Below are 12,539 nucleotides of genomic sequence, written 5' to 3'. Positions count from 1 at the left end.
TCTTTTCTGTTTGCAAACAAATCTCAAATTCTATTCATTTGTTCATTGCTTGCAAGTATTTCATAGAATATTTATATTAACATATTTAAATATGTCAGCCTCCATTTTGCTCTTAGAAGGTATACTATTACCTTGTTGTACTTCAGATATCTAATGGTTGAAATGCAAACTGTTTTTATTGGATACATAGGTCACATGATATCATTTCTGTTGCTGATTGGATGATGCACATCTTTGAACCTGAAACTTGATTCATCAGGGTGAAAAATCATTTAAAAGTTTAAACAAGTAATTGTGACCAATTCTTTTGCAGTATACACCTCACACCAATGAGAATTACCTCAAAAAGGGCAAGGGAGGGATAGCTCAGTGGTTTAAGCATTGGCCTACTAACCCCAGAGTTGTGAGTTCAATCCTTGAGGGGGCAATTTAGGGATTGCGGGGGAAACCTGTCCAGGACAGTACTTGGTCCTACTAGTAAAGGTAGGGGACTAGACTCAATGACCCTTAAAGGTCCCTTCCAGCTCTATGAGATAGGTAATCTCCATATTTAAAATAAAGCAATTAAACATGGAATATTTTTGGTTTGCCTATACCATATAACCATCTTTCACAACCTGGGGCTGAATTTTAAAAAAAACCACAAAATTACATTCAAATAAACCTATACTCAAGGTCTCCATTACCTCTTTCTCCTCTCCATTCCCTTGCTCTTACTTGCTTTAAATTTTAGTATATCCAGAAAACAGGCCTCCCACTTTGAAGCTTATTCCCAGAAAAAATTGCAATGTAATACACAAAGGAAGTTATCATCAAAGCTTTGAGGCCTTTTATTGAGAAGAGACTTTCTGATTCATTCTGAATTGGCAGTCTATTCTCTCCCATAGACACAGGTTTAAAAACACTCCAATACCCTTGCATTGTGGGTTTTATGAGTTGTCACTTTAAAACATTCCTTCTCCCATTTTGACACTGTGCAGAAGCTCCAGCAAAGGCATATTTTTTGGTGATAAGCCTCATAGGCTTTAGTCACACTGGATTAATGCACTAAACTGTTATATTTGGAGCAGAGAGCTTTTAAAACATGTCTTTATAACTCATCAGAGAATGTTTGGTGGTTCCATCCTAATGGATGCTCATCTGCCACAAAAGCTCTGCACAGTTTTGCCTGGTTTGGCTCAAGCAGTACCACAGGACTATTGCAGCTCAATATTACAATCAAATAGACCATCTGATCTTCATTGTTAGTGACTATTTGAGCACTCAATCTTAAAATGTGTTTTACATGAGTATCTGTGCTAGCAAAACTCAAACACGTGAGTGTCACTGGCTGCTCTATGATTGGCATCACTTTAGCCGCTCTGTGGCCCTAAACTAGGAAGGCATGTGCATCATTGAGTGCCTGAGTAGTCCCATGTAAATAGAGGCTTTGCTAGATCAAGGTCTTACATAGCCAACCAGTAAAATTAGCAAAATACTATCTTACCCCATGGAGTCTCTCAATGGTTTTGAATTCCATTGAGGGCCTCAGAGACAAGTTCCAAGTATTGTTAGAAATATCCTATGATACATGTACAAATAAGTGAAGGAAAAAAGAAAACTTCAGAGCAGTCTTTGGAAGGAAATTATTTGGCACAAGTAATGTTATATGCAGCACTCAGCCTTGATACAGGGTAACTGTGGTTTTTAGAATTACCGTGAACAGTTGAATTTCTTAATTTGTGGTGCACCTTGGAAGTTTGAATATTTGTTTCTAATTATATTTTTTAAAAACAGGCATGTTAAGGTGCTTACTGCAAACACCAACTCTATACAGAACACACTTTCAAACTGTAGTCTAAAGATTATCTGTATATATTGTCTGTTATAACTATTTAAGACAGGGATGTGTCAGCTGCAGCCATTGACTCAAATGTAACCATGGTGCAGATTAAAGAAGCCTGGAGTCTGCTGTAACTTTTGCCAGCTGCTTATGGTCCCCCATAGGCCCATATGCCACCTTGGGATAGGCAGAGCACAATGCACTTTGGATCTCCTCCTCCCAACCCCTCCTCATTCCTTTCTCTCGCCCCACCACTCCTGACATGCATCCTGTAACAGGTATTGTGGGGAAGGAGGCGTAGCAGCTACCTACACTGGCTCTGCACTAGAGATGCTTATGCCAACTGGGGATTGGTGGTGCCTGCACCTTTTGTGTTGCTTGAGATGTGAATATGCCCCCCCAACCCCTCCCCCCTCCGGGGAGTTTTAGCCTGTTTGCATTTCCTTTAAAGTAAAGTATGCAACAGGATTTTAACACAGAGCTGGACGTTCTTTGTGTTAATTCTATCAAAGATCCTGAAAGCTCTAGCAAATATTTTGTGCATGTATCTGGTTAGCTGCCATAGGCAATCTGTTATTTTTGCTAATGGCTACACTTCTCTGAAATTGTTTTGCATCTCTAGACTCCCCGTATAGATATGCTGTTTGTGGCATCCTCATTCCCCATTTTATTACCAGTATAACAGTTCCATTGCGAAGATTAACTGAGTCTTATGGCCTCTTAATATAAACAGCCTCACCGGAGAAGGGAGAGAAATTGATATAGTTTATCCTTGAACTAAAAATGCTTTAGATGTTTATTCGGTAAATGGCAGCATGAACAATGCATAAAAATCAGTGCGTGATGTCAAAAGAGCATCAAAAAGGCTAAAATAAAACAACATATGTCCGTTTGTCCTTATGTTTTCCTTCTTATATTTACAGATTACTTCATGTGCAGATTGTATAGAAAGTGCCTGCTACATAGACTAGTATACTATTTATGTTATTTATTTGGGTCAAGTGTGCTCGTCTCTGTCCAAAACAAAGAAAAAGACAACCCTTGCCCCAAGAACTTAGTCTAAAAGAGTGACAGAGAAGGACCAGTTTAATTATTTATCATTATCTCACTAATTGTGGACATTACAGAAAAGGTGAGCTTTGAAGAAGGATTGTAAGATCTGAAGTCAGAGATGGGCCTGACCTACAAAGTTCAGATTACAATACAAACATCTTCAAAGTTTTAGGGATGTTTTGATCTGTGGATTTGGATTGAACCATTACTTGAAAGGAGTCAGGTACAAGGTTGATAGATCTGAATCCACATCAACCCCCCAGATTGATAGTGTTTGGACCTGGGGGTTTGGTACGTGCTTGCGGTTTATGTAGCTTGAAGTTTTTGTTTTCTGCATCTTTGCACATCTAAGACATCTGCCTGTCTCAAGAAAGTAGCCACTTTGTTCTCAGAGTTGCTGTAGCTTGTGCAAATTTAATTCAGCCCCTTTGTGTGTATCACACAAACACATACTATTTTGCCACAGGGTCCCAGCCTCATTCAGTGAACAGGATGAACAGTGCTTACTTAACGAGCAGTCATTCAATATTTGGTTTTCTTCTCATGGCTCAATTTTTGGCCCAGGCCTTATTTACCGCATGCTATTCAAACCCTGCTCTGAAGACAGAATTCTTAATATCTGCATGGGCTTTTCTATGGCCCTCATCACTATAATAATGGAGTGCTTCGCAAACATTTATTTGTTTTCCTAACTCCCCTATGAAATGAAGGGGTAGTATTATCCCCACTTTATAGGTGGGGAACTGAGGCACAGAGATTAAGGTCAAAAATATCAAGTAATTTTGGTGCCCAATTTGAGACACCTACGAACCAATTTTTCAGAGTAGTTAGGATTATATAGCAATTTATTTGTTCAAAGTGCAGCTCCCAAGACTTCAGCTGCAGCTGCGAGAGATCAGCAAATCAAACTCCAGGGGTCTCAGGCAGGGCACCCAGAAATACACAATTAGTGGCCAACTGTGAAAAGTTTGCTTTCAGTGACTTGCCCAGCATGACAGAGCAACTCTGTGGCAAAGGCTTGGTCTACACTACGAGTTTATGTCGAATTTAGCAGTGTTAAATCAAATTAACCCTGCACCCGTCCACATAACAAAGCCATTTACTTCGACATAAAGGGCTCTTAAAATCGATTTCTGTACTTCTCTCTGACAAGGGGATTAGTGCTGAAATCGATATGGCCGGTTCGAATTAGGGTTAGTGTGGACACAATTCCACGGTATTGGCCTCCGGGAGTTATCCCACAGTGCACCATTGTGACTGCTCTGGACAGCACTTTCAACTCAGATGCACTGCCCAGGTGTACAGGAAAAGCCCCGCGAACTTTTGAATCTCATTTCCTGTTTGGCCAGTCGAGCTCATCAGTACAGGTGACCATGCAGAGCTCATCAGCACAGGTAACCATGCCGTCCGAGAATAGAAAAAGAGCTCCAGCATGGACCGCACGGGAGGTACTGGGTCTGAACGCTGTATGGGGAGACGATTTCATGCTATCAGAACTACGTTCCAAAAGACGAAATGTCAAAACATTTGAAAAAATCTCCAAGGGCATGATGGAGAGAGGCCACAACAGGAACTCAGTACAGTGCCGCGTGAAAGTTAAGGAGCTCAGACAAGCATACCAGAAAACCAAAGAATCAAACAGACGCTCCGGGGGAGAGCTGCAGACATGCCGCTTCTACGCTGAGCTGCATGCAATTCTAGGGGGGGCCGCCACTATTACCCCACCCCTGACCGTGGATTCCGAGGAGGGGGTACTCTCAGCCATGCTTGAGGATTTTGTGGATGGGGAAGATGAGGAGGAGGAGGACGACGACCTTGACGAGAGCACACAGCACACCGTTCTCCCCAACAACCAGGATCTTTTTCTCACCGTGACTGAAATAGACTTCCAACCCTCCCAAGGTGGTATCCCGGACCATGAAGCCATAGAAGGGACCTCTGGTGAGTGTACCTTTGTATATATAATATATGGTTTAAAAGCAAGCATTTTTTAATGATTAATTTGCCCTGAGGACTTGGGATGCATTCGTGACCAGTACAGCTTCTGGAAAAGTCTGTTAACATGTCTGGTGATGGAGCGGAAATCCTCTGGACATCTCCATGAAGCTCTCCTGGAGGTACATCTTTGCAAAAGGTTTCTGGGGAGAACCAGCCACGTGGTGGGGGAGGGGTAAAGCGATCATCCCAGAGAATTGGATGGAGGGGGTACTTTGGTTTCTGCTGCTGCATGTTAACACGGAAACCACAGCACTCAACGGGCTTTGCTTGTTTGTATGGGAAAGGAGGGTGCTGCTTTTATGAAGGTTGCAGAAGCTGAAAGACTATGGCTTACCATGGCCGCCTGCAAGCCGAATTCTGTTTCTCGGCCTTGCGTCTGTGATCTCTAACACTAAAGCCGCAGGCACTCAATATAAAAGATGCAAAATGTGACCTTGTACCAAAATCACATGTGCTATGTAATGTGAATAGTGTTGTTCACCGCGAAAGAATATACCCATTGTTCTGTAAAATGTGTCTTTTTAAATACTTCTCTCCCTTTTTTCCCTCCTGCAGCTGCAAATTTTTCAAGCCTCCCTCCTCCATCCTGAAAGCTATCTCAGATAAAGCTGCAAAAAAAATGCACATGCCATGAAATGTTCTCTGAGATCATGCAGTCAACCTGCAATGAAAGAGCTCATCTGAATGAGTGGAAGGACACAGTATCACAGTACAGGAAAGCGGCCAATGACCATGAGGACAGGAGGGATGATCGAGATGAGAGGTGATGGCAGGAAGATCAGAGGAGGCAGGATGCAACGCTGGGGCTACTGCGGGATCAAACTGACATGCTCTGGCATCTGGTGGAGCTTCAGGAATGGCAGCAGGATCACAGAGTGCCACTACAGCCCCCGTTTAACTGCCCTCCCCCTCCCCCTCCCCAAGTTCCATAGCCTCATCACCAATACGCCTAAGAACGCGAGGGGGGAGGGCTCTGGGGACCCAACCACTCCACCCCAGTGGACAGCCCAAGCAACAGAAGTCTGGCATTCAACAAGTTTTGAAGTGGCCTTTTCCTTCCCTCCACCACTCCTGACACAACCCACCCGGGCTACCTTGTCAGTTATCTCCCTATTTTTATAATCAATTAATAAAGAATACATGGTTTTTAAATGATAGTGACTTTATTTTCTTTGCAAGAAAGCTGTGATCGAAGGGGGGAGGGTGGGTGGCTTACAGGGAATGAGTCAACCAAGGGGGTGGGTTTTCATCAAGGAGAAACAAACAGAATTGTCACACCATAGCCTGGCCAGTCATGAAACTGGTTTTCAAAGCTTCTCTGATGCGCAGCGCTTCCTGGTGTGCTCTTCTAATAACCCTTGTGTCTGGCTCCGCGTAATCAGTGGCCAGGCAATTTGCCTCAACCTCCCACCCTGCCATAAACGTCTCCCCCTTACTCTCACAGAGATTGTGGAGCACACAGCAAGCAGCAATAACAATGGGAATATTGGTTTCACTGAGGTCTGAGAGAGTCAGTAAAGTGCGCCAGTAACCCTTTAAGCGTCCAAATGCACATTCTACCACCATTCTGCACTTGCTCAGCCTATAGCTGAACAGCTCCTGACTACTGTCCAGGATGCCTGTGTATGGCTTCATGAGCCATGGCATTAAGGGGTAGGCTGGGTCCCTGAGGATAACTATAGGCATGTCAACATCCCCAACAGTTATTTTCTGGTCTGGGAAGTAAATCCCTTGCTGCAGCTGTTTAAACAGACTAGTATTCCTGAAGACGCGAGCATCATGCACTCTTCCCGGCCATCCCACGTTGATGTTGGTGAGACATCCCTTGTGATCCACGAGTGCTTGCAGCACCATTGAAAAGTACCCCTTTGCGGTTTATGTACTGGCTGCCCTGCTCTGGTGCCAAGATAGGGATATGGGTTCCATCTATCCCCCAACCACAGTTAGGGAATCCCATTGCAGCAAAGCCATTTACTATGATCTGCACATTTCCCAGAGTCACTATCTTTGGTAGCAGCAGCTCAGTGATTGCTTTGGCTACTTGCATCATAGCAGCCCCCACAGTAGATTTGCCCACTCCAAATTGATTCCCGACTGACCAGTAGCTGTCTGGTGTTGCAAGCTTCCACAGGGCTATCGCTACTCGCTTCTCAACTGTGAGGGCTGCTCTCATCTTGGTATTCTGGAGCTTCAGGGCAGGGAAAAGCAAGTCACAAAGTTCCATGAAAGTGTCCTTACGCATGCGAAAATTTCGCAGCCACTGGGAATCGTCCCACACCTGCAACACTATGTGGTCCCACCACTTTGTGCTTGTTTCCCAGGCCCAGAATCGGCGTTCCACGGCATGACCCTGCCCCATTAACACCATGATCTCCAAAGCACCGGAGCCTGCGCATTGAGAGAATTCTGTGTCCATGTCATCATCAGTCTTGTCACCACGCTGCCATCGCCTCCTCCTCCCCTGGTTTTTCAGGTTCTGGTTCTGCATAAACTGCACGATAATGCGCGAGGTGTTTACAATGTTCATGACTGCTGTGTTGAGCTGAGCAGGCTCCGTGCTTGTTGTGGCATGGTGTCTGCACTGAAAAAAGGCACGAAACAGCTGAACCATTTGGTAGAAATTTTCACAAAAATTCAGCATGAGGCAGACTCTTGGCCTGGAAAGTTTCAGCCCAAATGGTTAAATTACGGCAAAGTTATAAGCAATTGAAAAACAGAGGCTTATGGGATGAGTCAGGCAACCTTAATAATAGGCAGTGCTACCAGACACAGAGCACTCTTGTAACAAATGCTTTTTCTGAAGTTTATCTGAACTCTCTAAATTCTGGGGGTCTGCAGAACTGCAGAAAAAGGCTTTCTTGAGAGGTTTCAGAAACTTTTTGCTGATAGCTCACAGGTGTGAAGAACCTTTTCTAACCCAAACATTTGGTTTGAGTTTGGGACAAAGGTTTAAGTACAGTTGAACCCTGTTATGTCGCCAGCCTAGGGGTTTGCCAAAAATAGTCCAGATAACCGATGATCGAGATAAACCCCTATCCACCCCTGAACTCCCCTGCCCTCTCTCCAACACCCCCTCCCTGCCCCCTTACCGCGGTGCCTGCACGTGGCTGGATCCGGCGAAGTGGGACGGGGAAGCGGGCCGGGCGGCCGTGGACGGGGACCCGGAGCCGGGCAGCCAAAGAAGCGGGACCCGGTAAGTGGGGCCGGGCGGCAGGCGAAGCGGGACCGGGTAAGCGGGGCCGGGCGGCAGGCGAAGCGGGGACCGGGTAAGCGGGGCCGGGCGGCAGGCGAAGCGGGGACCGGGTAAGCGGGGCCGGGCGGACGGGCGGGCGGCGAAGCGGGGACCGGCGAAGCGGGGCCAGGCGGACGGGCAGGCGGCGAAGCGGGGACCGGGTATGCGGGGCCGGGCGGGCGGGCGGGGACCGGGCGGGCGGGCGGCGAAGCGGGGACCGGCGAAGCGGGGCCGGGCGGGCGGCGAAGCGGGGACCGGCGAAGCGGGGCCAGGCGGCCGGGCGGGCGGCGAAGCGGGGACCGGGGAAGCGGGGCCGGGCGGGCGGGTACGCGGGGAACCGCGGGGCTGGGGAGCCGGGGCTAGGGCAGGAGTTGCGTGGCCGGGGAGGGATGCGGCAGGAGCCGGGCAGGGCCGCCGCCGGAGTTACAGTCGAACCCATTTATCTCGACCTCGGTTAGTGGCAAAAGCTCTTCTGTGCTCCAGATATTAGGGTTCGGCGAGATTAAAGAATCGACATAACCGATGAGAAACCGGTAAGACAAAGAGGGAGTTTGGCGGTTCCACTACTAAAACGTCGACTTAATAGGGTTGGCAAGTTAACCGAGGTCGAGATAAATGGGTTCGACTGTAGTATGTATCTTTTGCTATGAAGAACAAAAGCAATATAGTATCCTATATACATGAATTTTCATTACCCTGCTTCCACTACACAGTCTCTTCTCTTGAATAGTAGGGTGGTCTTGGGGTTATGGCACTAGGCTGTGACTCAGCAGATCTGGATTCATTTCCCAATATTCTGTGATGGATTTGCTGTCTCCATGCTTCATCTTCCCATCCATAAAATGCAGCAGATGGCATTTCCATTTTCATACTCTTTGTAGCGAGGACTGCCTCTTACTACCTGTTTGTATAGTGCCTAGAACAGTGGCGCTCTCGATCTCAGCTAGTGCCTCTAAGTGCTACTATTACACAAACTAATATTCAAAATGATGGTGGATCTCTTCCAATCTTGGAGGCCTTCAAAGATTCCAGGGACATATTATTTTAAAAAGGGGATAAAGATTGTGTATTTACACACACTTATTCCCATGGGCGGCAGGTATCATAGGCTGGGGAAAGCTGTGCCTCCCCCAACAGTCAGGTGTGGCCCTGCCCACTTTCTGCTCCCAGATCCCTCCCCTCCTGCTTCCTGCTTTGTGCGGCTCCAGTCCCCTTGTGCGGTGGCCCCGGCTCGGGCTGGGGCCATGCCACCCACCCTCCCAGCGCTGCAGGGCTGGGGAAGCTGATAAAACAGATTTTACAGGTGGGCTGCTCAGCAATGTCTGGCTTCCTGCATCTTAATATTGTTAAGAATACTGTTATTCCACTAAAGCATTTGCCTGCTATTTTATTTTTGAAAAAAAGTTCCTGTAACACCATTTTTACTATGTTTAAATATATATGTGTGTGTGTGTGTGTGTGTGTATACACATACACACCAAGCTGGCATTATACTAGTATATTTCTCAAATCTTGGTGTAAATGTAGTGAAATGATTTAGGTGATCACTCCCTCTTTTGTATATAATGGATCCCACATCACTTTTCAAGATTCTGGATGTATCATTAATGTTCTACAAACATTTCCTTATGATTCTTTCCTCATTTTCCCACTAGAATGAATGGCCTACATGTGAACTAAGTAAATTAATTCATGATTTCCACTCTGAATTTTAGTGTATCCAACAATGAATGTTTCCTGGTCTCCATATTTCTCCTAAGGGATGCCATCCATTCTTGCACAATAAAAGCTGTAATCTATAGACTGCTGATAGCAGAGGGACTAGCAGCACAATGCAATTTTATTAACATACAAGGGTTTTTAGGTGAAGAAATTTTAAATGGACTTAATTGGCTGCTCTCTGCCACTTCCAGTAGCCAATTATAACTTTTCTGCTTTGCTCTTCCAGAAATTGGACCTCATCGTTTCTCTCATTTACATTAGTTTCACTCTAGTTTAATGTCATTGACTTCAATGGAATTGTTCTCGAACTGCACGTGAGTTCAGAAACAGGCCCAATTTTCTTTTTCTGGAATAAGTTCCTCAGATGGGGCCTGAACGAAGGCTCACTGAAGTCAGTGGGAAAGACTCTCAATGACTTGAACGGGCTTTGGATCAGGCACATAGTGAACCTGGCAACTTTTTTCCATCAGCATTTTTTAGATAGCCTTGAGAGAGACTGTGGTCTGATTGGTTGAAAAGCTACAACGATCTGGTGGAGTGGTGGTTAGACATTGTAGGACTAGTGAAACATGATGAATATTACCTACTGAGAAAGAAGAATCAGCTGCCTGCAAACAGGGCTGCTTCTCGGTGAGGCAAGGAGGACAATCGCCTTGGGTGCCAACTTCCAGGAGGCACCATCCTCTCTATGACTCTGCTTCTAATTGCCTGGCTTTTATTAATTATTATTTTGGCTCAGCTGTTCATGGAGAAGGGGAAGGGGCGGTGGGACCAAAAATGTTTTCCAGCCTGTCCAGCAAAACAGCTAGGGCCTCTCCTGCCTGCAAAGTAGTGACATGAAATAGCAGTATTATTTGTATGTATGATTTGTATTGCAGTAGCACACAAAGGCTCTGATCTGGATCAAGACCTAGCAGTACTAGGTGCTACACAAACACACAGGACTGATGTCTCTCTCTGTCCAGTCATCAAATACTAGGATTCAGTAGCTCTGTAAGTGCAGTTAAGGTTTTACTGTGTCCATCGCTACCCTGCTCAGGCTCCAGCAAATGCTTCAACAAAACATTTAAGCATGTGATTAATTTCAAATGCAGTTGTTCTCAAGGGGAGCTTCTGCTTCTGAGAATTCCTGAAAATCTGGCCCAAAGTCTTTAAACTAGAAAAGTTTTCTGATTTTATAACTTCAGGGGATATTGCTAAGTATTTAGATGTGAAATTTGGCCTCTGTTGAAACTGTTGTAATCTGATGAGAAATGTCTCCATGATTTTAAGTATCAATATTTAAAAATAAACAGTTCTGTACACAAAGAATTTTAAAGTTAGTAATCCTTAATTCATGACTCAAGTATTTTTCATCTGCTCCTATAGAGGTTGCTATTCCTCCAGCAGAGGGTGCACCAGTTAACTAAAAACTACTTCAGAGATGGTTGAATCATATTTACTGAATAATTTACTGTATGATTCTTATGATAGCTTTCAGATAAATTATTCATTTTTTCCATTATTCACCAACTTAGTGCTGGTGGAATAATTCACAAATGTATTAGTCACAAAATTTATTCAATGAGTGTCATGATTATTTAAAATAAAATATTTGACAGATAGTTCTATTCACCTCCTTCTGTTTTTATTCCCAGAACAGTGCAAAGCACCTTCCACGGCATGTAGGGCAAATAAAAAGATCAACAATCTGTTGTCATATTGATTTGTGTGTGCAATAACAAAGTGCGTGATCCAATGCTTGCTGAAATTAATGAGTGCATTCTCATTACCTTCGGTAGGCACTGGATGAGGACCAGGGTGAAAATGGAAATGCCAAATTGAAAATGTCTAAACTACAGTTGTCACCCATACACAGCCAACAGTCAACTACTGTCACTGAACTGGTATCTGAGATACCGCATATAGCCCATATTCTAATCAAAGTTGAATTGCTATATGTCAGACACCACAGTATGATAACTATTGGTAAATGTTGACCTCTAATAGTGCCAATAATAGCAAGGAGAAATGTTACAGTCAGTCTAAGAGGCTATTACCAGTGAAGTTTAGGGCTCAGATTTTTAGATGATTTAGGGATTTGGCACCCAATTTAATGGGAATTAGATATCCAAATCCCTTAGGCAGTTTTGAAAAAATCTCATCTTAAAACAATAGGTCCACTCCAAGAAATCAATGGGAGTTTTCCCACTGGCAACAAACCCTCCATTTTGACTACATACCATGATGCTTGTTTCTGATGCAAGTTCTGCAAAAGTTGTTGCAAATGAACTCTTAGGCCCAATTCTACTTCCTTTGAGATCTCCTCTTGTAGGCTATAGGATATCATCAGCACCTAATATCACACTATATCATTTTGCTGTGTTTGATTCCTGTATTCTGTGGCAGGGGCACCTACAGCTTTAGACAGGCACCTATTATTTTATTAAAACCATATATATAAATCAATAAATCAAAACAAACAGTAAATCTTCTGCAATAATTGTGCTTTCTCAAGGAAAGTAAAAAAAAGGAATTAGCGGATCTCTTAAAACAAGCCTGAGGCAGAAAAGACTACTGTTACACAATAACAACAGAATAGAACGCATACTTGTTTTAGTTCTATGGTTACAATCTTATTGTAGTTCAGCTCTTGTTTTTCAGTATAATTTAAATAAGAGTATTGAACTTTACTGATTTTGGCTTATAAAGTATTGAGCACATTTACAGGGA

This window comes from Mauremys mutica, chromosome 5 (assembly GCF_020497125.1).
Source record: "Mauremys mutica isolate MM-2020 ecotype Southern chromosome 5, ASM2049712v1, whole genome shotgun sequence".
NCBI lineage: Eukaryota > Metazoa > Chordata > Testudines > Geoemydidae > Mauremys > Mauremys mutica.
This window is presented reverse-complemented; position numbering follows the sequence as displayed.